Genomic DNA, 23811 nt, shown 5'->3' with positions numbered 1-23811 from the left:
CAGCACCCACTGTGAAGGATAAGTTGTCTACTTAATATCTTTCATTTCAATAGATATATTTTATACCATAATGGACTTTTAAGAAAGACTTCAGGGCATATGTTAATGTAAAATTTTAAAAAGTCAATTTTCTCATCTCTGTAATTTGTTTGATTTGTCAACTAATCAAATAAAAAATAAGTTAAACAATTATACAGTGCACAGCTGATTTCATTAGTTTCCAGCCAAATTTGTATTATGACAATGACTTCTTAGGCAGGACTAATTATTTTCAATTATGTAAAAGGTTTAAGGCACCAATGCATTCAAAGGACCTTTTATGTAGAATGACTCTCACTTTTCTTGGCTTCACGTGAACATAGGTGGTTTTTATTTCCATTGAAGTAGTTAATAGGGTTAACCAGACTTAATAGGAAATGTTTAAGCATGCCGAATGTTGACTTTTTGACAAATGGTCTCTCCATTTAAATTGCTCAGACTATATAATTGTGCAAAAGCAACCTCGGCCTTTTCAACAGCATAGATTCGTTTCTTTCCTTTACAAATTATGCTTAATCATTTTCCTGAAAGTATTTGAACAAAAATCACCTCTTCTGCTATTTGTTCCAACACATTGCTTAGAGGGCAAAACATTAAATAGTAGAGACAAATTTAGGGTAGAAGACTGAATTCCTGTAGCGACAGGGAAACAGTTTTCTTTGACAGAAAATACTCTCTTCCGTTAAGGCCACAATGGATTAAGTTGTAATTAGTGTTCCCATTTTTGTGGAATTTCAAAAACAAGATGGCATGCTTTACCTAATAAACTGGCTTCCTTATTGGAAACATTTTAATTTTCCCGCATAAGTTAGTGAGCATTTAAATCAAAAGAGTTGAGAAGGCAGCCTGTCACAATTTATGGACAGTCAAAAAAAGAGAGAAGGAAGGAGATGAATAAACAAAAAATAATAATTTTGAAAATGCCTTAAGCATTGACATTGTCATAACTTATTTTGAAGACCAAGATAATTGGCTTCAGTAGACATGATATCATATGCAAACATTTCCATATTTCTGATTTAATGAAAGTTAAAAAATGATGAAAATATAGTCCATTCTTACCACAGTTTAAATACTCTTTTTCTCAATGTTATGGCCATTCTCAGTTCCCACTGGCTAGAAGAAAAAGATAACGTGTTGAGTTCAATCGTAGGCACTATGCAAGACTATAAGAACTATAAAATATAACTGTAGGGTATATTATACTCAGGAATTTTGAAATATTTGAGGTGAAAGTAAATTTCTTCAATAAACAAAGGTCTTCATCTAAACTTCAATGATTGTAAGAAATGAAGGACAATTGCAATGGAGGTAAACTCGTCGTCATTTAATAGAAAGTAGATGGCTTTGGAGTTAGCCAGATACAGATTTAAATCCTGAAATTCCTGCCTACTATTTCAGGCAATTTACTTATCTCTGTCTAAACCTGTGTCAGTAGCCATTATTCTATCCACCTCAGTCAATCAGCTGAAAACTAAATGAACTGATATTTATAGAAGAAATGAAGAAACTATGTATATGTTGGCATAAATAGTTCAATTAGGGAAATACCAAGACTTAAAATAAATTTCTGGCTTTAAAAGTGGAAAATGTGGTAAAATTCTAAGAATACTGGAAGAAAAAAAACAGAAAAATATGTATTTACCTTGATATAAAAAGAAAGGTGAAGAGTCCACAGCTTTTGTTGCTACAGTGAATGAGAGATGGAATTTTCCATTTCTGCCTTCTATATGCCCATGCTGACACTTGTGTAAATAAATTGAATGGATTTGTCTTTGCAATAAAGAGCTGAGTTGTGGAAGAAATAGACTATTGTTGGATCAGTTTTACCAAGAGACAAATTTAGGATGCTCTGACAAATTTGAAAACATCTCCTCAAATCACATCTGAAGAATACTGATGCTTGTGCAACAAAATAAACCAGAAAATATGTGCTATTACAACATCTTCTTATAAACCTTGCTTGTATCCAATGGTTTGTTTATTTGCATCACAATAAATGGGACTAAAGTTTTCTTCATTTTACACTCTGTTCTTCTGATTGAAATATACTTAGGTTGTAAAAATTGTCACTGCTATATAGCAAGCTTATATATCTTTGGTAATCAAAGTCAGGAAAGACAGAGTTGGACATTCTAATCTTTATCTTAGGAAGCTTTTAAAGAGTATTTTGGGGAGTAGCCAATGAATATCAATATGTAAACACTTTGTCTTTAAACATTTCATAAGGTAAAAATCTTAATCCAATTTTATTTCCACTTTAGAAAGAAGCTTATTAGAGAAAACTTATGTTCATTTCTCTATGTTTTATATAGTAAAAATGGTATTTTCAAGATGCACAAATTAATTTTATTTTACCTTAAAATATTTTATTCCCTCAAAACAATTACTATATATATTAATGGTAATTCTGTCCACAGTTTTGTTTCTTTGCTTATCATTTTATGGATTATTAGAGATCTATTGACAATAAATTCCTTTGAATATCTTTCTGTTTATTTGGCCTCCCCTTAGAGTGGCCCATTGGCTTGCCCCATCTGATGATGTCCTTTCTGCTCTCTTGCTTGGTAACTCTCAACAATTACCAAGTGACAATAGGAACACCAAATTCTTTCTTCTCTTTTGTCTCTAACTTAATGTTCCCCACAATCTGAAAAAGAGTAGAAATTTCATTTAATAATGAGTTCTAGGGTCTTATTAATTGTCTTAGATTCCTATTGCAAATTCTTAATTATACCTTAAACTCTATTATTTTAATATACTTTCTGTAGCAACTGACACTAGGACATTTATCAACACAGAAAGCACCCAGAAAATGTGTATCCCAAGGAGTTTTGTTACACTATTTTCAACAAAAATGAATTAAGCAACCCATCTGATACTGATATTAAAAACACTACAAATGAGGCCTAGCTTACTTTTCTAGAAAGTACCACCTACATGTTCTTTATTTTAATGCTGTTTTATAGGCTTAAAAGTTTGATATCATCTGATCCCAGGTCCACATTGCTTCTCATTATTTAGCAGGCTTGGGGTCATGTGACATAGCTACGTGATCTTTGGGTTACTATTCTGATGAATTCTGAATTTTCACAGATTCAGCTTCTCTTCCTTCCTTCCTTCCTTCCTTCCTTCCTCCCTTCCTCCTTTTCTCCCTTCCTTTCTTTCCCATGTAATTCCCCTAATTAATCAAATTCATTGGTGCCACTCTTCAGAAAGCCTCAGGCTGGGGCTATTTTCTGCCTTAGCACAATAATGGCTGGATACAGAAATCTATCAGAAGACACAGTATACTGACTAACCGACCTTTAGTCCAGACTATGCTGCAACTTTTACTACAAGTGTCTGGGATTATTATCATTCCTGAATCAATCACTTGATTTTAGAACTCTTGCTTTGTTCTCTAGCTCCAAACCAGAATTTCACTCATCAGGAGGATACCTTCACGTCTTTCCTACTAGTAGATTATTAATGTGCTTCTCACTCAGTGGTTTCAATAAGAGACCACTGGCTAGAGGAAACAGGATTTGAGATAAATTCTAGTAGTTTCACATGGCTATACATATTACCACATTACTACATATTACCACAGACTTACTTAAAATAAGACAAATTTATTATCTTACAGTATCAATATTGGAGGTCAGAAGTTCAAAATGGGTATCACTGGGTTAAAATCAAAGTGTTAGTGGAGCTGCATTCCTTCTAGAGGCTCTGAGGCAATGTAGTGGGTTGAAATGATGACCTCCAAAAAGATATGTCCACATCCCAAACCCCGTCTATAATCTGCACTAATATGGTAGCCACTACTCACATAAGCCTGCTGAGCACTTGAAATATGGCTAGTCCAAATTGAGGTGCATCGTAAGTGCAAAATACACATCAGATATCAAAGACTTGGTATAAAAAAAAGAATATAAATAATCTCATTAATAACCTTTGTATCAGTTACATGTTGAATTGGTAATATTTTGAAAAGATGAGGTTAAGATATATTATTAAAATTAATTTCACCTATTTCTTTTTACTTGTTTTAATGTGGCTACTAGAGCATTTGAAATTACACACGTGGTTTGTATCTTATTTCTATTGGACAGTGCTGGTTTATATCCTTGCTATAGTTCTTAGAAGCGGAGGGACTAATCTAAGTACACAGCAACAGCAAGGAACATTCACCTCCTTCTGCTCTAATTTCCTGTACTCTTCCTTATTTTTCCAAATGAATTAGGTAATGGAGGTAAGACTGCTAGCGTCGGGGCAATGACTTTCTCTTCAGAGTCTCAGTATTACTGATTTGAAACTCAATAAAATGCAATCAGTAAATGAACAAATGAGTTGAACGAATGACCAGTTGAATGAATTTTTTGAATGACTATTGAGCAGCACCTACATCACACATTTAAACATTCGTCTTTATCACCGATGAACATTTATTACAGTATGTTTTGAGTATATATACATTCCACAATCTTGTGAATATATAATTGGAGAAACAATCATTTTTATTCAGTGAAGACACCACTCTAGCCTAGTGCAAAATGTTCTAACCTTACAATATCAAAAATGACATATATCCTAAATTATTCTCTGTTTCAATTAGTCATTTGCAACTTTTTTTCTTACTAGCTTATAAGCAAGTCAACTGAAGTAATACTACTTGTCAGCAACTTTGCATGAAAACAAAGTTCCCCAGACCCTTTAACATTTACTGGACATACTTATCAAATAATTATATGCACAAGAAATCTTATGGGAAGTTCGTATGACAAACAACATAAGCTAACATTCATTGATTTAACAAATTTTTATGAGTGTGTCCCATGTACCAGTCACTATGCTAGTTCATTTTTATGCATAATTTCACCCAATGTTTAGAATATTCTAATAAAACTTATCATCAATTCCACATTTTACTAATGAGGAAACTCACAGAGTTTAACTGACTTGTCCGTAGTGGCATACCTAGTGGGTAGAGTAGAAACTGTCAAAAGAAAATTTGGAGAGCTTTAGTTGATATGAATATTTTATTGAACAAGAAACAAACTGTTGGCAAACAGGGAGACTTCAAAACCAAAAGTGCTATGCTCTCAGCCGTTACAGCTCAGTTTACAAAGCGTGAATGAGGAAGTACGTTGTTTTCTATTGTGATTGGTTACTAGAAGCTTACATTCCTTTTAGGGTAGTAGCACTGCATAAGCTTGTTTGTAGCTGATTGGCTAGGAAGCTGCTTGAAAGAAAGCTTGAGTTTTGGTCCAGATCAGAGTCAGCATTTCAGGGAAATCAGGACAGTTTAAGTTTGGGTTACAAGGCAGTGGGTGGTTGGATACTCAGACTGTGACTCCCTTTTGGGTTTTCTTTAACACCACAATTCAGTCTTCATGCTTATTCTAAGGCCCTTGTTCTACGACAAATTTTTGACATGCATTAAAAATTTTACATAATTTAAATACTTCTTTGATAATCATTTCCAGGAAAGCAATGTTACGTTTAAATATTAAATACATACTATGACCACTGTGTATCTTAGCGAATGGCTTCATCAGCAGTTGCAGAAGGTCTGGTCAACAGTGACCGATGGCAGGAGGGTAAGTGAAAACTCACTTCTCTGAGGGATATCTTCAGTTTTTGCCATCTCAGTAGCCCTTCTCCACTTTTTGTTTGTAAGTTTTTATTACAGTCCCTAGAATTTCCTTTGGAAACCATACACATCATGTTTGAACTTAAGATATGTGAATTTCTGCTTCAAGCCACTGAGTTGTGACAGTCAAGAAAAATATTATGCAATGGAAAAAGAACCCAGCTAGGAATTGAGAATCATTCGGTCTAGTCCAGGCTCTGCCACTAACTGGCTATAAGATCTTGGAAAACGTACCTATTTATCCAGATGTCTACACCCATAAAATAAGGGGGTTGGTCTCCACATGATCTCTCGGAGAAATCCAGCTGCTGGTTCTGTGATCTTGCCTAAGAGAAGGTCTGAAAATTCAACCCTCAAGGAACAGTTAGGAGTTTATTTCTATGAGACCCAAGGTGATTGAGAATCCAAACCAAGCAACTGTACCTCATTTTTTAAATTGTTTATTGAATAACAAAGAATCAGTATTGATTTGATTGATAGCAATTTATAATGAGAGAAGAAAAGAGAAGGTTATAGAATATCACAGAATCAATTCAAGAGAATTTGCTGGAGTTGAAGGACATAAGTCTCCAGATTGAAACCACATTCTAAATGCCAAATAAATGTATGAAGAAGTCTGTTTTCTAGACAAGTATTTGTGTAATTTTGGTACCAAAGGAAGAAAAAAAGACAAGGTCCTAATAATTTCCAGAGGGAAATAGATATGCCATCAATAGGGGAGTGATCAAATTGGTACTAGCCTTCTCAGGAATAACACTGATGCAAGATAGTCATGGAGCAAAGCTTTCAGAGATCTGAAAGAAGCAGATGCAGGATGAGAATTCTATGTCTAGACAAATATTCAGTCAAATGTTTGGAATAAGCACATGTTTAGACACAAGTTTTCAGAAATATCACTTCCCACACACTCTTTGCTCTAGCAAGACAAATAAGTAATTCAAGAAAGGCAAAGATAAGTTCCAGGAAAGATCTCCTTCCCAAGATGAAATCCCAGGATGACCACCTCAAAACTATCCTAAAAAGTGACTTGTCCAGATGACAAGTAAGGGAAAGAGTGTCCCAGGGGAAAGTCAGTAAAACAAACACTCTGTAGAATGTCTGATAAGCTAAACAGTTTAAATACAATGTTTGCATAAAGAGACATAGTGGACAAAAAAGGAAATTAGAAACTCTTGATAAATGAAAAAGCTGCCAAAGAATAAACTATTTGGCTTTCAAGTAAGCTACATTTACATAGTTTATTGATTTAATTAAATAGAGTGATTTAACTACACTAGGAAGTTGGTGGTTTAAGAGACAAAAGAGTAAATAAATAATTTCTAAAATTGAATAATTGAATAATAGCAGTACAAGACAGCATTCAGAGATATGGAAAAAAACAAAAAGAATCAGCTAAGAACCAAAAGTCACAAACTTCCAGTTATAAAACAAATAAGTCCTGGATGTAATGTATAGCATGGTGACTATAGTTAATAATACTGTATTGTATATTTGAAAATTGCTAAGAGAGTAGCAATTTAATTAAATTGCTAATGAAAGCTTCTTATCATAAGAAAACAAAAAATTGTAACTATGTGAGGTGACAGATGTTAACTAGACTTATTGTGGTGATCATTTCACAATATATATGAATAGCCAATCATGTATAACTAAAACTAATATAATATTATATATTAATTTTATCTCAATTAAAAATAACTAAAAGAAATAGCTGAAAGAATTAAACACGGTTGCCTGTATATAGACAAACTGGAGGCTGGGGAAGAGCCTATACCCTTTCATCAAGCTTAACTATATTATTTGGTGTTTTCACCACGTTCATGGGGTATTGTGATCTAAAATATTTTGATTTTTTTCACTGAAATAATGATATTAGGAAAGTTTTTCTTTTTTTTTTTTAGGAAAGATTTTTTTAAAGTACTTTTGATGTATGAACACAGAGTACATGATTCTCTATATAGTATGATCTCAATTTTGTAAAATAAATAAAATAAATACCTGATATATATATATGTCTTTTAAATATATATCAGATATTTGTTTTATTTATTAAAATATTGAGTTAAACATATATGTATTGTATGTATTTTACTAAATTGGGTATTATATACATTCAATTTAATAAAGTTTAATAAATAAAACAAATACAAGACATATAAAAGAAAAACATATATATGTCAGATATTTCTTTTATTTTATTTATGTTACTAATTTTAGCTCATACTGTGAGAAATGTGTATTCTGTGATATAGGTATATATTTAAGTATACGTATATATTTAAACTTTATATATGTTTGTTTATTTGAACCCCATGTTTGATGACTGAGAACATTGAGAAAGCAGATAAGAAGAGTTTGGAAAGCAAATTTCCCGTGGAAGAAACTTCTGATGTGACCTTAGTCTTCAATGTCTAGGAGGCAGGGAATTTTGCCATTGCTGGTTGGTAGAGTTTATACTAGGCCAGAGGTAGGCTTTTCCCTTGCAAAGCTAGCTTTGAACTGCTGACAGCAGCTAAGAGTCCAGAATCATTAGTCACTAGGTATTTTGGGCTTTGCCAGGTGCCTGCAACTTGTTGTCGTTCTGACTCTAAGAGAATTTCTGTGGAGACAGGGCCAAAGGCGTGGGCCTTTAGCCAGCACAGATGGCCTCAGAGTACATTTTGCTGCAGTTTGACCTTAAACTTGTAGTGCAACGTGAGGATCTCAAGAGCTACGCCTTCAGCAGGTGCTAAGGCCTCAGACTGCAGGCGGCTGTAGTTGACAGTGGTGCAGACACAGCTTGGCCTGCCATCACTGGCCAGGCTAAAGTGGACTCTTACCTGCATATACATGGCCAGTCAGCAAAGTTACACGTGACACACAGAACACTAGGGACCTTCTAGCTAGAAAACATTAAAATACCACGTGGCTGAGGCTTAGGTGGCAGGAGGTCGTGTTCCATTCTGCCTTCACGGTACAGGTTGAGACTGTGGAGGACTTGACCTTTAATTGCGTGTCTGGTCCAAAAGCTCAATATAGAAAATGAAAATAGAAAAGGACGTTTGGGCAAGTTTCAAAATAATTATTGTAGCTGAGCATGTGGGTATCACAGCAGCCAGGGGATTTATGGGATGGAAGGAAAGAAGGAGATTGTCTGGACATCAGAGGACCATATGGCTGGGACACCTGCCCCACTGGGACCTCAGGGCACCTGCTTCACAACAGCCTCAATAGCAGCTACAGTTGAGAAATTTTGAGGGTGCTTTTTCAGCTGAAACAAATGTGGCTCTAAGGTGAAATCCTTTTCTAAGAGGCAGGGTTTTTTTTTTAAGCCGAATTAATTCCATTCCAAGAGACAAAGGTACTCAGTAGGTACTCAGTAAATGTTTGTTGAATGAATAAATGATTCACATTTATTACTTAAAAAAAAAAAAAGAGGCAAAGGAAGGGTGCCACTATACACAGGCACAAAATTCCTCACAGAAGACCTAGGAGTCAGTACTAACAGTAAAGCTCATCCTCAGGACTGAAATGCTTAAAGGGAAAAGGAAGTTAAGAGGGTCTGAATACGTTGGGTGAGAAAGAAAGGATTCTCAGATAACACCTCGTTTGTGAGGAGGGCTTCTGCCATTGCAAACAAAGATGGCAGCATCGTCTCAAGGCCACCCTCCTAAGGAGATGTTAGGCTTCTGGAATGTCCCCCGCCCCACATATGGTAAATTCATAGTGACAGAATTAATCATTTGCTGGGTGATTCCTACCAATTACATTCACAGGGTGTGGATTCCAGAAAAGTAGACTGGCCGGCAATGCAGGCAAGCTGAAGCCAAGATGGTTACCATCTACCATCTGCCTTTCTTCCTCAGATACCAGTGTGATGGCCTTTGACAACACTATGTACTGAGTTTAGGGAACAGGATTGTTACCATAGATCACTGCTCTAGGGGTGAAGGTTTGGCTTATATTGTAAATTTAGTGGGTGTAGAATTAGGGTTACTTTTTGAGTCTTACTTTAAAGGGTCCTATTAGAGTGAGAATGATGTGTCTTGACGTTGAGCTAAGAATTTCCGAGGCCCTAAAAGATCCACACCCTTCCCAGGTTGTAGTTGATGAGAAAAAAAAAATAAAACAAAAACCAACTCTGCTCATTTGTGGTGAACTCCTCTGACAGAACTGAGAAGAATTACAAATTGGGAAGGATGACTTTTGGACTTTTTATTTTTTTAAGTCAAAGGGATTTGATTTTGAGCCTTATTTCCTTTGGATTTAACTTGCAAGAGTATTTATTCTTTGAACTTTAATTTCTCCCTAGAAATTTAATATTGGCAGAGGGCTTAGGGGTAAAGTTAAGGCATCTTTATTGTTGGAATTTTATGAATAAGTCTTTATGCATTTTATTATTGGAGTATTATACTGTTACCATTTAATCTCATTGCAAAACTTCTGATAACCCTTATAGGACAACATAGCTAGACATAATTTGGCTTGAAAATTAGAATAATAATGGCTAACTTCTTGAGAATGTATTTTGTACTAGGTTGAATCTCTGCATCATATACATTTGTAATTACACATACGTTACAGAATAGTATATGTAATGTCATTACATATATATTATATAATAATTACATATATCTGTGCATTTATAAAGACTAAACTTGGCTCATACTTTTCTCCTTTTCGAGAGCCAGCCTACTACAGGGATTTAAATTCTACTCTGCTCCTCAAGGGCCAAGGCAGCCACTAGTGGAAATTGGTCTCCCCAGGTCCAAAATTTCCTGTGGTCGAGTGGGTAAGTGCATAATTTTGGACTTCAACTAGCTGGCCCTTTGGTTTTTCACACAAAGCTATGTTCTGCGACTTAGTCTTTATCAGCAGTAGAATTATTATAGCCTTCACCTTCTATTCTTTATTTCTCAACTGACTTAAGAACCTGGGCAAGGAAGAGAGGTGTCATTATTCAGCTCCTCTCAAATACGGCTGTAGTGTATATGAATGTGCAATGCATCAATATTTAGGTACATATATAAATGAGTATATATGTATATATAACACACAAAAAGTATGCATTCAAATATACTATATATATGCACATATGTACATATATAAACATATACCAATGTGTAATGTATGTATACCTGCATATATGATATGTAAACATATATATAACAATGTACACTCACACATATGTATATACATAGTCATGTATATAAATTAAATATATCTGTTTTATCTGGATTGTGGGATTACTAGTAATATTTTATTTCTCTTCTTTACACCTTCTATATTTCCAACTTTTTTCAATGTATATTCATAAATCAGAAAAAACTTACAGTGTTTAAATGACTAAGTTCAGTTGTCACCATAACTTGTGTCCTGTTTCTTCCTCCTTTCCACAGAAGTTACCCTTTACTTTTCACAAAATGTCTTTATTAAACGAATGAGAAGGGCTTCCCTGGTGGCGCAGTGGTTAAGAATCCGCCTGCCAATGCAGGGGAAATGGGTTCGAGCCTTGGTGCAGGAAGGTCCCACATGCCGCGGAGCAACTAAGCCCCTGAGCCACAACTACTGAAACCCACGTGCCTAGAGCCCGTGCTCTTCAGCAAAAGAAGCCGCTGCAATGAGAAGCCCGCGCACTGCAAAGAAGAGTAGCCCCTGCTCGCCGAAACTAGAGAAAGCCCGCGTGCAGCAACGAAGACCCAATGCAGCCAAAAATAAATAAATAAATAATAATTAAAAAAAAAAAAAAAAAGAATGAGAACGCATTTCAATGTATTTTACTTTATCTGACTTATACATTTTGCTCTTTGGTCACCCTGATTACAGTGGGACTTCCTTAAGAGGAAGAGTCCTGTCACCGTAATTCAATGCATATAACAGTATGCCTTGCATACAGTGAGTACTCATTAAATACTTATTGAAATTTGATTCTACCACCCTTTCCAGACAATTGGGTTGTACTCCAATGAAATAATTGCTGGAAACAGGAGAAAAACAATCCCCCCAGACACACACAATGAGGTAATTCCAGGCAATTGTCATGCAATAGTTCAATGCGTTTGTTAGAGAAGGCTTAAAAATAATACCGTAGTCCATGTAGCAGCAGATTTAGATCAGGTTCTAAATCTGATTTAGATCAGGTGCACCGTATCTGATTCAAGGTAAAATAATGGGAACATGTTTGAAATCAAGCCTAGGCAGAGTGATTATGGAAACATGGTGAGATGTGCTTAATATTTCCTCAGAGACCATAACAACGCCTTTTGCCAAATCAACAAATCCTGTTATCCTGACTCTTGAGAGACTAGATGATTGAGTAACAGGCTGCAGTTGTGAAATCTTTAAGCTTGGCTTCTGTTTGAGCAGAGCCTGTCAGGCACCACGTGATGTGAGGAGCTGATGAAATCTCCGTAGGACCCTCAGAGCCGCCGACGCCAGCCCTGGGAGCACACTGAAATCACTCAGAAGCTGTAAAAATGACTGACGCTTGGCTCTCTGTCCTCTCTCAGCCCCCCACCCCTGGCTTCCTATGTAATTGACCTCATGTGCAGCCTGAGTGTCCAGAGTTTTAAAAACTCTCCAGGTGATTCTAAGATGCAGCCAAGGGTGCGAATCAATTCTTGAGGGTCTCTTGAAAGTCTTAATGCATTTTTTTTTTTTTTCCTCCACCTACAGATTGTCCCAAATAGACACACCTCCCTCCTGCAGACTCAAGTGAAATCACACAGGTTGGTTCCTGGTTGGCCTGGAATTGTAAAGATAACTTTTTCACCTTAAAGCCTTCATTTCTAGCTTAATTGTGCTGAGTCACACAATTCCCCCTCTGAAGAAAAATGTGCTTTTGTTGCACAGAGTATTAACCTGTTCTATGGATGTGAAAGAGTTGGGGATAAACAGTATGCTAAAAGTTAGGAAGAAAAATGTAAATACTTTTAAGTATGAAGACTGTTTTTCCTACCTCACGTTAAATGGTTTCCTAGATTCTTACCTGTCACAGCTGGATTTTAGAATTCCTTGATTGAGAAAAAGTATAATATAAAAGGTATTATACATTTTAAAAACTATAAAAAAAAGGTATAAATGTATTTATTAATCAAGTAGGGAGCTACATTTTTTTTTTAAGTTAAATGCATGCATGTCATTCTAACTATTTAGCATACAGAAAGTGTTTAGTACACGTGAGAATTCACGGACTTTTTAAAATAACTCTATGTCTCCTCCAGGGTTCATTGCCCAAAGACTTGGGTTGCTGTTCAGTGTGTCTGCACATGGCAGTAGTTTGATTTGTCCATCTCACCATTTCTAAGACACTTATCACCATATAATCTGGCCCATGGTGATACCAAGGTCTAGAAGGTCATTCTCATCCCTGTTCCCAGATCCCAGAGCTGTTCAGGCATCACGACTCAGTCTTTTTTTTTTTAACTACCACTGAAGAAGCTTTCACTGATCTGTTTTTATGCTTAGCCTGGGAGCAGTAAAAGTTATACTCAAGCTGTAAGTAGTTGGTCCTTAACTATCCTTTCTAACTTCAAACCGTGTCAGTGACGTTACATTTCCTGTTCACCATAAGGGAATGAGAGACCTATCAGAGCAGTCATTTATGTGATGAAATATAACTATATTGTTGAGTAAAAGACAGCTATGGGAAGTTAAATAAACCTACAGTGTGTTAAATAAAACTACAGCTTGAAAGAAGTTTGCTAGTTAATGTAAAGAGCTGATCAAAGCTGTGATAAGGATGAAAATCAAGGACAAAATTGCCATACAAAGGGTTTGAGAGCAGAGACAGTACCCTTCCTTTAAATGCATATTAATCATGGGCATATGTAAAATGGAAGCTGCCCTAGTTCTATCTTCAAGGCTATGGGTATCCTTGAAAAGCTTTTATCATTCTCATCTTTCTTCCTCCACAAAGATTGATGTGTACTTACTGTTGGGTAATGTTTAATTTGTATTTGGATCAGTTGTCAATGACACAAAATTTAAATTTTCACATAATTTTTTGAAGCTTGCAATCTAGGGAACAAATATATACTGAGTCTCAATTTCTTAAATGACTCTAGTAAATCATCTGTACTCGTGCCATTCCAGGGACCACCTAGTTAAATTTTACATTCTCCTTGCCCTAGGAAAATCTAATTTTCCAAGCAAAATTGATGAGCCCCATATCTTGGGTGTTGCATTGGATAAAATTATAAATAAAATCATAGGTGCAAGTTTCAAAGGTATTTAACTAGAAAATTTCAATGAAGAAATTGTCACAGGTGATTTTGAGAGTGTAAAGCACTGATTCAGCTGTTATTCTGCTTAAAGGGAAAATAGAGACAATGAGAAAGTATTCACATACTTTTATGTCAAAAATTTCAGTTATATCTATGCTTATTTCATAGCCAGTTTTTATCAAATCTATCTTCTGATCGAGGGAAACTTTTTCCCCCCTCCTAGTATACCTTCCCATGTGGAGGAGAGTAAATTGGTGAAACTCTTGGACCCTCTTTGCCCTTTTACTGACCTCACCCTAGATGAGCTAAGTGACTTATCTGACTGGTAATTAGGGAAGAACAAATGCCTTTTGTTCTTCTTGGAAGTGAACCTACCCACAAGTTAGCTTCTGTTTTCTGTGCTGTGAATCTTACCCAGGAATCTCCCTCCAGGTAGAGATAGTTGCTGGGGTCCAGTTGCCCATGGAAGGGTACATAGTTCTAACTATTTAGCTGTTAAGTGTCATGAAATTCATTTGGCTCCCACAGAACGTCCACCTTTGGCTTTGTGAATATTGATGGTGATATACTGGCTTCCATTTGCTGCTTTCTTTTTTCTTTTTCCAATTTATTCTGAACTCACGTAGAGAGGAGGAACACATACACTACTAGCATGTACTGAAAAAGGTAAAGAACTGTGTTATATTTGTAAGTTTGCTTTCATAATTTAAAAGAACCATTGTCCTGTATTCTGTGTAACAAAACCACCTCAAAACTCAGTGGCTTGAAGCAGTTTATATTATTTGTCATGATTCTTTGCATTGACTGGGCTCAGTCGGGCAGTTCTTGCCTCACATTTCTCGTGTGGTTGCTGTCAGTGGATGACTGGGGCTGGATGTCCACCATGACTTACAAGCCTGGCACCTCAACTGAGATCCAAGATCAGCTGTCTCACTCCACTGGCTCTTACACATGGCCCGGTAAGGGCTTCCTCACATAAGAGGAAAAGAGGGTCTCCTGGTATTTAGACTTCTTACTTTGTGATTGGCCTCTCTTAGCACATGTGTTTCAAGAAAACAAGGCAGATGCTGTAAGGCTTCTTATGACCTAGACTTGGAAGTTATGAAGCATCATTTCTGCTGCATTCTATAGCGTTTATGAGGTCAGTCCAGATTCAATGTATCTGGACTAGCAAGGGTACCAGTTCCAGGAGCCTTTGTACACAGACAGGGGGGCTTAGCCACAAACTGTAATGTTGGAGACATAAATGTTTGTTACAGGAAACTTTATTTATTATGCTGTTTATTAGAGAGAATTGTGTTCATTCACTTAATTTTGTAATCGTTTGTTTTAGGAAGCTGAAATCTCCTCACTAATCTTATGGTGATTAAATGCAGATTATTTAATGCAATGTATTGTTGAAATTAATGTATTGTTGATTTCATTCAGTGTATCATAATTTATTCCATCACTTAAAAGATTTTAATTTTTTTCCATTTTGAAAACTATATGAAAGACTTACTTGTGTATGTTATTTTTTAGTTAAAATAAGTAATTCTGCCAGCTTAATTTCAAAACACAACATGAATCTATTTCTTCCACAGCAAGAAAACCTTAAAAATGTAAAGTGCTTACATGGCCACAAGAAGATGGTCATCCCTGGAGCTGGGGATGCTATAACAGTCTCTAGAGTTGGGCATGTGGAAAAAAGAACCCAGAGGGCAGAGTGTACAGTAGAATCTTGAATAAGCTGATAGCACTCCAGAAGCGTGTGTCTGGGTGAGAAGAAGACACCTAGTTCCAGCTGATTCTAACACCAGCAGGTCTATCCAATACCTGTTACATGGAAACGTTTCCAGAGCACAGCTCAGCTTCTCTGGAAGGACTGAGAAAGAAGGCGGGGCCCCAAAGAGCAACTGAGATTTAGGGTCAGTAAACAGGGGCAAGGCAGGAACCATGCTATTAAGACTGGAATTTATTGCAGGAGTATGGATGTCACAGTTTTACATAAGGCAATTATAGCCACAGTAATATATAAAGCACCAGATATTAGTGGTTTTTCATCAGGAACTTTATTTTTCACTTAAGTTTTAAATGAATGTTACTGATTGATGAGTGTCTCGCCTTCAAGCAATGATTCAGAAACAGATACTCTTTCCATCTTAAGACTGTCAGTTTTATTATGAAGATTTCAAGGTTGTCAAGGTTGTCATGCCTGTCTGCATAAGCAGTCAAGGGACGAGAAACTGAATGAAGGGATCATGAGTAAGAGACTTTCATGGGACAGGGATGGAAGGGACACACAAAACTCCAATCACACATAACTCGGTGGCGTGGCCAAAGCCAGCTGGGAAAGAGAACACCAGCCAGAGATAATGGGGAACGTGATCTAGCTGTGGGTCCAGGAGGAGGAAAACGGGGCTTTGTTGAGAGGTTAGCCAGTCTTTGCCACACTCAGGACCTAGAATTAGTGAAAGAATCAGAGAGGCTTGGTACGGACCCTAAAGGGCTCTTGACATTGATATTCTTATGTTTCCTCTTTCTGGGGCAAGAAGAGCCCCAGAATCTTGGGAAGGGCTAAATCAACAAGGAGGCTTAGTGATCCAGTCTTATAGCTTAAAAAGACAAAGTAATGCTATGGAGGGATAGTGCATCTGCAAAATCTAATTCTGACCAACTCTAATTCTACTAATCAAGAGGATATGATTGGCAGATGACCTAGAGAACCCAGAAAGGGATCAAATAAGCACTGCCAAAGTATTGATATGAAATAGAGAATATGGCTGAGAGATACTGTCAACAATAATGAAAGAAATAGCTGCTCATAGAGACAATGCCATTGCATAAGAAAACTGAAATTTGGTGAGTGCCTATGGAACTAAGAAGAAATTTCTTCTGAAACCTTAACATTTTTCCACCTCATTAATTTTCCTAGTGAAGACATGCAATGCTAGTTGACCTATGGGCATTTATTTTACTTTGACTACCCACATCAGCCTTGATTTTGCTACCAGCAGGATAAAAAGCCACCACTGACATCAGACTTAATCTTCCATTTCATTCAATCAGCCTTAAGAGTCAAATAAGAGCTTTCTCTATATAACTTTTCCCTTTTATACTTTTTAGCATATATACATTTTATTTTTATTTTATTTTTAAAATTTTTTTCTGTTTAAAAAAATTTTTTTTTATTGAAGTATAGTTGATTTACAATATCATGTTAATTTCAGGTGTACAGCACAGTGATTCAGATATCTATCTATCTATCTATCTATCTATTTTTTTTCTTTTTCAGGTTCTCTTCCCTTATAGGTTATTGCAAAATGAAGCCTATATGCATCTTAATTTTTATTTTAAATGTACTCCACTTCTTAGCTTTAAGGCATTGAAACTCTTCTACAGTCACTTGTCATTTGCTTTGGAAAAATAAATTTCCTATTACTTGGAATGACCCCTGTATACAAGAAGCACAATGGGACCCCAGGCAGAGGGACAACAGGGGCAACCCTATAGCCAGACCGAGCAATATCTTCATCTCAGAGCAAGGTGTGAACTGGCTTCTGCAACCCCTTCACAGGTCACTCATAAATCTGTGAGTCCCAGAATAAAGTAACAACGTAGAGAAGGACATGTTCCTTGTGAGACATCCAAAATGCCAGCTGGTTATTTTCTTAACCGGTGTTCATCTAATCCACTTGCTAAGCACTGTGGCTTTACAGCAATTCACGAGGGAGGAAATGGTTGCTTAATTGCCCAGAAGAATTTCCTAGAGATGCTTCAGTAATAACAACTTGTCTTTCTTTGCCCATGATCCATGAATAACAAAACAATTGAAAATGAAAGTCACACTGAAAATATGACAATGACATCTCTAGTCAAAATAAAGCACAGCCTTGAAATAATTATTTGAATAAATCATACCCCTCCCCCTCAAAATGCCCATAATTTCCATAGCTCAGTTTGAAGCTTTCTAGTACTGGAGAATAAAGTGTAACTTTATTTTCTTTACTTCATTATATGTGAACACATTCAGCCAAAGGGATAAAGTGTCAAGAAACACCCTTTTTATTCTACTCAACTATCTCCCACCCCAGCTTGTATATCATTTTCCTTAGAGGTGTTGGGGGAGGGAAAATTTCCCTCTGTGCTTTTGGGGTTTTTTTGGCTGGTCTGATAGTTAAATTGACATAAGAAAGATTAACAGGAGAAAATCAAATTTATTTTTTTACATACGGAGGTCTCATAGATATAGGACCTAAGCAGTGACCAAGGCAGGCAGCTTTTATACTTTTTTAGACAAAGAAACAATACATTTGTAAGGAATTGACAAGGCAAGGAAACTTAGGTTTGGGTGCTTAATAAGTGAAGAATCTAAGCAGAGTTTGTTTACTCAACCTTCTGGGCCCTGAATTCCCTGTCTCTGGTAGTAAGGATGTCTCTGTACCCTCCTGGTGCAGGGAGGGTATTTTTCACATGGAAGGTTTTATGTCCTGCTTTCTGGGGACAAAGGAGAGTCAGAGTTTTCTTGCACTGGCTGTTTCTTAAGAAACTTTAGTTCTAAATAATCAATATGCCACTTTGGCATATTTGGGGGCGACTTGCCCTGAACCCTAACAGGAGTCCTGGATTAAGAGTCAGACTACTCGGGTTTACACTCTCTCTCTGTCCCCAGCTAACACTTTGCTTCTGGATCCGTCGCTCCATTTCTCTGACTCTTACCTATAAAGTGATGAAGATAGGATAGCTCAGATTTCCAATTAATCTTATGATTCTATAATTCTATTTTCTTCTAAGAGAAAGTTCCTAATTATTAGCATGAGAACACTTTGCAAGCTTTACAAGGTATTATAAAATATTCAATTTTACTGACTGTGTTAGCATTCTATAATGTAGACCAAGTCAACAGGTGTTCGAGTATGACTAGAAAATGTGCTTTCTTTTGCCATTATGTTTTCAAACTAAATCTTCAGCCTCTTTGTCTCCAGTCTTCTCCCACCATTTCTAGAAATGTAAATTCACTGTCTTTTTCCAAAGAAACCCAGAACTGGTCTCCTTGAGGATATCCTTAAGAGTAATGGCCAGAAGAATCAGGCTTATCTATCTAGACTGAAATAATTGAGGTATGGATGTGAATTGGAACAAGAGGAAATGACTTTTCAGAGCACATAGAAATGTTTTAATATATTCCAGAATGAACTGTATTATTTTACCAAGGTATTGTTTGCCTTTTGATAGAGATAACACCCCCAAAATGAATATACCTCCTGTCATTTTTCTTGTGATCTGTAATGAAGGTGAGCTTCCTCATGATAAATGCATATTTAACAGTAAGTGACAACAGTATTATCTCTTGTATTGTGTGCTAATAAGGTCGCCTTCCAGATGGTCCACAGTCAGGACCTTCATTCCACGTATCAGTACAAATTTGGCTTCTTGGTGAAGAAAGTTAAGCTAAGAGAATTTTTCTGCAATTTCCAAGGGAAAAAGTGATGACGGTAATAGCAGCTTCATTTAATAGAAATTATGTTTGAAGCATTGAAACTTCAGCTTCTTCAGGAAGTACTAGCTCCTGAGTTCCCAGCACTGTAGTAGATGTTTTTTATATATTATTTCTAATCTTCACAAAGATAGTTGAGCTATAAATTACTCCCATTTTATAGTTGCTGGAACTGGCACGTGGAATGTTTAAATGTTTTCAGTGACTCATAGTTAATAAATGATTGAACCAGGATTTATATCCAGAACTGTCAGACTCCAAAATCTTTCAACCTCTTGACCACTGCTGCCCACAACTGTCACCACCAGCCTTATGTGGCTTTTGTGACTTGTCCAAAGGGAGATTTTAAAGACTTAGAACTAAAAAATATAAAATGTTTCATTAATAGAGCTATGGTCTGAATGTGTACTCCTTAAATTCCTATGTTGTAATCCTAATGCCCAATGTAATGGTATGTGGAGGGTGGAGTCCTCATGAATGGGATTAGTGCCTTTATTAAAGAGACTCCATAGAGCTTCCTCACCTGTTCCATCATGTGAGGATACAAAGACCTGGAAGAAGGCCCTCACTCAACCATGCTGGCAACCTGATATCAGAGTTCAGCCTCCAGAATGGTGAGAAATACATTCCTATTGCTTATAAGCCACTGGTCTGTGGTATTTTGTTATAATAGCCTGGACAAGTAGAAATAGTTTTTATATTGATTACCTATTGAAATAATAATATTTTAGGTATTTGGGTTAAATAAAATATGTTATTAAAATCCATTTCATCTTTTTTTAAAATTTTTTAAAATTTTTTTTATTTTTGGCTGTGTTGGGTCTTCGTTGCTGCGCACGAGCTTTCCTTAGTTGCGGTGAGCGGGGGCTACTCTTCGTTACGGTGTGTGGGCTTCTCATTGTCGTGGCTTCTCTTGTTGCGGAGCACAGGCTCTAGGCACGCAGGCTTCAGTAGTTGTGGCACGTGGGCTCAGTAGTTGTGGCTTGCGGGCTCTAGAGCTCAGGCTCAGTAGTTGTGGCACACGGGCTTAGTTGCTCCTTGGCATGTGGGATCTTCCCGGACCAGGGCTCAAACCCGTGTCCCTTGCATTGTCAGGCAGATTCTTAACCACTGCGCCACCAGGGAAGCCCCACAATATTACTTTTATAAAGATTCAAAACACAGGTCGTATTCTCATCATTAAAATCTCAGAAGTTTTGGCCAAAACCAAAATTAGTGCTTAGAAACCTTTATTGAAATTAGAAATTTCTTCCTAATAATATCTGTTAATAAGGCTTCTAATTAACTCAAGTAATTCAAATTAGCTTAGTAAATACAGTCACTACTTTTTAAATTATCTTAAGGCAAGGATCTGGAACTATTACTCATTAAAACTAATTTCTAAATAATCTGATTATTCACATTGGTAGGTTAAATACCATTAAAAAAAAAAAAGATGGTATCTCTGTTCCTTAAGGAGTTCCTTTAAAGTAAAAAAAAAAAAAAAACTGGTCCAGCTGATAGAGAAATTGTCCAAGATCCATGGGAGCTCAAGTCAATGAACCTGTAGCAAATGTACTGTTGGTTTTGAGGCCAGTGTTATTCAATTCTTCTTAAAATAGTGTCCATTAAACATCCAGCCCCGAATTTGGCGCATCATCTCGACTGGAATAGGAATTAATCTGAAAAATTCTCATAATTGAAGCAACGTCATAGAAATCCTTCCTAACATTTCTCACCTTCCTATATTCCCCTAACACTGAAAGGAAACACCTCTCACAAGCCGTGTTTCTTAATCAGACTTCCGGCTGCTAAGCAATAAGTTCCATCGTCCCCACCCTGGACGGCTGCTTCATCTGTGAACTTGGACTTCAAGCGTCAGAGCTGTACTCATTGTTTACACATGCATAGCTCCTCTGCTTACACTCATCTATTGGTTCATTTGGAATTATGTTTTGAGAGTCCACACTGTGCCTGGGACTGTTGTAGGTGCTTGGGGTGTGTCAGGAAAAATAAAATAATCTTCCCACCCTTCTGGAATTTTAAGAGTTATATTGTAAGAACTTCCTGGTCTGGATTATAAACACCATGGAAGATTCCAAAGTCCCAGGACTCCTGGAAGAAGAATCAGATTTATAAGATAAATGCATATTCTCATCAATCAGCTGGATTTATATCTGTTCAGTGGGCATGGAGTTAAGCCCTTTTCTATGTATTATCTCGGGTAATAGGTGTTAAGCGATGTGTGCTGAGAAAAAGCCACAGAAAGATTTGAGTTTACTTGAAATGTTTTTGCATTCTGTGGAATTACATGACAAGCTTGTATAAAGTGTAAAGTTGCAAACAGCATCAGATTCTTCAAGTAACAGGCATCACGACAAATCAGTGGTCTTAGGACAGAGAAATGGAGAAACCAAAGAGGACCATATGGCTTGGAACACTACCCATGCCCTTTAACCTCTCCTTCAATAGACTCAGCTTAAAAGTCATGTGTAATACACACACCATTGCCTGATGATCTGAAAAATGAAAGGGAAGACATTGTCCTAGCTGCATAGTAGATATCCCTAGTCTAGTGATACAATTGAATGATTTAGTCACAAGCTCTGGTCAGATCTTGTCTTGGCATTGACTGACTGTGTGACCTCCAAAGAGTGGCTTGTGCTTCCCGAGCCTCTGAGCTCTCACTGGTAAAATAAAGGTGTTGACATGATTGCCAGTATCCTGTGCTACTAATCCCGTACGTTACAGATTCATGGCAAATATTTCTCAAGTTTGACAAGAAAATATTTTATCAGTCTCACTCTCTCCTTCAGTAAAATCCTGCACTAGAGAAGCAAAGATTTTAATGATTTATAGAAAAACATAGAACTGAAAATAAAAAATACTTCTTCATTTAAAGTAAAAGGAATCCAGCTTTGGAACAAGAGTTCTCTTGGTCATATTTTACAAAGCACTTCTTTTTATAGGGCCCCTTTCATTAGTTTCGATTAAGAGCCCAGGGAAAACATATTTTTTGAATTTTAATTATTATTTACATATATATATGGAGAGAGAGAGAGCTCAACTTTTATGGGAAAAGGTTAAAGGTATGAAGATAGTCCTATTCAGTCCTTCTGAATCCTTTATTCTTTATTTGTGTGAGGATAAGTTTGTAGCAATTCCCTGGTGAAAAACGCACCGTGGAATTGAAGAAAGAAGGGAGGTCTGTTTGCTTTTCTGAGATGCTAATGCAGTCCCTAGGAAGTCACCTGTCAGAGGAGACAGTGATTCACTTGAACATTTGCCACCTTAATCTGGGATTTTATCTTCGTTTTGCTAATTTTTCATGTCACTGTTATTGTTAGGTTCTTTTACAAAGTTGCTTCGTGAACTTTTATATGTGCCGCCCATTGCTGTATCTTTAAGGAAAAGATTTTGTCTATTTGTTACCGTTCGTTCACTTGCTAACTTGAAATTTTCTTTGAAAAATAATTTTACTATTCTTATTTTTAACTCAGTGTTTTCACTTGTTTTGTGTTTGGCAATTCACATATATTTGAAATAAAACTACACAGAATTTTAGTCGAAGCAGAAAAATTAGAGCTACTTAAAAGTCCTAGCACAACACCCCTGTCACTTTGGCTGCCTGTCTTCGGCTACTGATACAAATGTCTGGTGGATGCAGATAAGGACAATATGAAATGCCAGGTAGAAGATTCACTAACCCCACAAAGGCAACCACGGTCAACAGCGATTGATGCCAGGCGGAGTTACTTAGCTTTGTTTAAAAGCATATTTATTATCGTAAGATAAAAAACACACGATCTAAGGAGATGGAGAATACAAAAAGTTACTGCTAAATTGTTTTGTGAAAATTATGAACAAATTATTGTTGCCAGCAGTATTACATAAAAATACTTTCAGAGCATTTTCTCCCACATTGGGAACTATCTTCTTTAATTGCAAATTTAATGTTTTCGTGCTTTTAAATGTGTACACCTTTGATTACTTGTGAACTTAAACGTTATTTAATAGGTTTACTTCTTCCTTTGAGAATTTCTTGCTCAGCTTTTTCTGATTTTTGAGGGGATTCTTATCCATTGGTGTGAGTTCTCTGAGTCTATTTTTAATGGAGATAATATTTAGAAGCTAGTAAGTCAAATTATTTTCATTCTCAGAGATCCCCATTTTTTTTCAAATCACACCCCAAGTTTCCCAGTTAAATACACCTGGAGGATGTAGGACCAAATGTTTATTCCATGGATTTTGGAGAGAATTCCCATCTCTGTCCTTTATATGGGAGCTAATCCAGGAAGCTTGTTGCCGTAGCATAGGAGACTATGACAAAGAGGATGAAAGTATCTTCCCTTCTGGACAAGAGACATCAGGAAAAGAGGGGACAGAGCAGTAAAATAGGAAGAAGGGGTCTATCCCTCACTCCAAACCCTCAGTGACTCACTTTCCAGGAGAGAAATGCTTTTGTCTTTAGAAAT

Source organism: Balaenoptera acutorostrata, chromosome 5 (genome assembly GCF_949987535.1).
Source record: "Balaenoptera acutorostrata chromosome 5, mBalAcu1.1, whole genome shotgun sequence".
Taxonomy (NCBI): Eukaryota; Metazoa; Chordata; class Mammalia; order Artiodactyla; family Balaenopteridae; genus Balaenoptera; species Balaenoptera acutorostrata.
The sequence above is the reverse complement of the archived record's forward strand: the minus strand, read 5'-3'. Positions refer to the sequence as shown.